Source organism: Patella vulgata, chromosome 1 (assembly GCF_932274485.2).
Source record: "Patella vulgata chromosome 1, xgPatVulg1.2, whole genome shotgun sequence".
Lineage (NCBI taxonomy): Eukaryota > Metazoa > Mollusca > Gastropoda > Patellidae > Patella > Patella vulgata.
The window spans coordinates 55,858,691-55,861,899 of record NC_065879.2 but is presented as its reverse complement, the minus strand read 5'-3'; positions in this window follow the sequence as shown (position 1 = coordinate 55,861,899).

Genomic DNA, 3,209 nt, shown 5'->3' with positions numbered 1-3,209 from the left:
AAGTTTGAACATTCTAGCTCAATTAGGAAGAAAGTTATTGTGTCCCAAAAAGTGTGACGGACAGACAGAAGGACAGACAGACGGACAGACAGACAGACAGACAGACAGACGGACGAACCCATTTTAATAGTCCCCTGCTTTCTTCGAAAGGCGGGGGACAATAAATAAACACGCTAAGAAATGTTGGCGAATATTTCGATTGGAATGATGTAAGTAGTTAATTGTTTTAGACGATAGCGCGTGCTACAGTCGAATGCAATTATTTAGAAGTTGGTTACACTCGCTCATTAGGGCGTCGTTAACTACGGTTTACGGCCAAATAAATTTCGGGATGTCATTTTTTTACCTTCCGTATATAAATCGAAACGGAGTATCAGACGAATGTCGGACTTTGCTGAAAAATGTACCGACGTATGACCCGAAAAATATGGTAATTTTGGGGGAGTTTGAAACAGATCGGCAGCAGTCGGCACGCTGCCAATTCTATAGTATTACGATCATACGATGTCATGTAATTTTGTAGGAATATTATTGACATAAATTTGAATACCGTACGGTTTTAAACATGAAAGATAACGAGGTGCACCAATTTTTTTTTTACATATGGATTTGAATATATTTTGTTGACACATGATTCTTAATTGTGTTTTGAAAACGTCTGCTTAAATTGGACACAGATCACTAAAGATTTCCCCATTGACTCCAATGTTAATTCTCGTATCTTAGACCGGCTCTAACTTTTTCCCAAATTTTCGTTGGGTAGAACGCTTTCTACCACAGATGGAGCAACATGTGGCAACCACTTGCCCAAAAGCATGTATGAGGTTCTTCATGAAAAACTTGAGATACACAAGCTGGAAGTAGAGACAAGTAAACATGCAATTTCAGGCCCTACATTTCAACGTAACCAACCTCTCAACTCTTGTATCCTTCCGCATCAAAATTATGAACATTCACCAAAACCTGGCAGAAAATGTATTTTCAAACCCTTTTCCTCAATTCTACACCAAAAAGTCAACAAAAATCGCCATGCAAAAGGGGGAAAAAGGAAAAGGGAGAGGAAGACTAAAAATAGCTTTGGCCCTTGTTTCGTGGGTGACGGCGTAGGAATATTTGGTGATCTGTGTCCTATATAGGGGTGAAACTTCAGGGATCACCAAAAGGCCTTTTTTATTTCCTTCCCATGTGTTCTGGCAACATGCCGGTGAAAGAAAATCAAAATCAAAGAATAACTGTAAAAATGATGGGCCGTTAAGTACACATGCTGCTTTATGTACACTGGTGCATCTCAGGTCCATAGGCCTTTTGTGCTAAAATTTAAAAATCTTTCTTATTAAAGGCAGTATCTGAGTTCTGTGAAAAAATTAGACAAGTAACAAAGAAACTACATAGAAAACACTCATAATTTGGAATTTTTTTCAAAAATATAATTTTTTACTGCCATGTGATGAAAAATGTACAAAATTTACATGTAGCATCTCTCAAAATACCAATAATTTTCCACTTTTTTAAATATCCGGACGGACAAGAAATATATTTTTAGAATCTGTGGACAATATGCAAACAGAAAAAATGCAAACCAGTTGCAATGATTGTAATATTTGAGATCTATACTGAAACATGTATGCCTACCCCCTGAACATGCCACTGATTGAATTAATCTAATCTATGGTTGCAGAACTTACATTACCAAAGGAATCTGTCTAACTGTACAGCTATGTTTTACCATCCCTGGCTAACATATGCACATATAAACTAAAATAGGTGCAATAAATATGAATTATGGTTAAAAATAGGCCTTGATGAATGAAAAAAATGCCATATTTGGTCTATGATCACCCCTCTCTAACAGAAGGGTCACAGAATACACAATTTTCACAAATTTGGGAATATTTCAATGTTTCCAACATCTCAAGGCATGTTACAAATTTGTATTGCAATCCTTGTGCTGAAGCAAGATGTCTGGAACTTTACATTAATTTCCTGAAAAAATGAAGTCAAAAAAGTAGTCATGACAGACTTGACAACATAAAAAGAGGCCTGAAAAGGAGAAAAATTAACATTTTATTGTTTTATAGGCAACATAAATGCAGCAAACACCACAAATGCTGGATTTTGATAAGAAAATATTGAACATTAAACTGACATTTACACATCTACACCAGTTTTATATCTGGGTCTGGTCTCATTGGCCTGAAATGCCTCAGGGTTCTACGTTTGACTCTGAACAAATAAGGGTTAGAAATCCTTGAAATGCACAAAAAAAATATTTTTGGGTGAAAAATAACATTCTTAGCTGTAATTCAACCACAAATTCCAATTAAGATCATTTACATGTCAACACAGGTGCATTTAAATCCCTCAAAACACATTAATAGAAAAGGGTGGGGTGGGGCATTTATTGCCTCTCTAAACAGAATGATGGAGTAAAAAATGTCTAGAAAGGCTGGGATATTGCTTCCTACATGAAGGAAATGCAAGAATTTAATGTTTCAAAGAAGAAAAAAAATGCTTATTCTGGGTAAAATAGTGGCAAAATTGAGCCAACCCCTGTTTTGAACATTTTGTACAAACCCATCTACTGTACATTATTAACTCAGTGTTACCAATTTTCAATTTTCTGTAGGAAAGCTGGAGCTATTTCTAAACCTGACAAACATGTAGATCCCATCTAAGTTATATTAGCAAAGAAAATATGGGCATTTTTAGACATTTTGACTCATTTTAGTAGTCATGAAAATATTAATTTCTACATCCAAATGGGGGGGAATCTCAAGATTTTTTGTGAATATTCCTGATTTTTAGACAAAATTTGGTGAAATTTCAATACTGTTCATTTTACATGTATCTGTGCTTTCTGAGACTGAATAAGCCAACATTGGGCATTAGAATATTTTACTTACTGTTAAAAATTCAATAAAAATTGAAAATTGAGAAATTTGCAGTAAAATCACAATTTTTCTTCAAAACTTTGATATTTTTTTTTTTTAATTAACTTTTTTTAGTTTTTCTGTAGCCAAACTATTTTATTCATATTTTCTGAGAATTTAATCTTCATATTTTCAAAACTAAGGCATATCAGTGACAGCCTTATCACACACAGACAGGACACAGATCACTAAAGATTTCCCCATTGACTCCAATGTTAATTCTCGTATCTTAGACCGGCTCTAACTTTTTCCCAAATTTTCGTTGGGTAGAACGCTTTC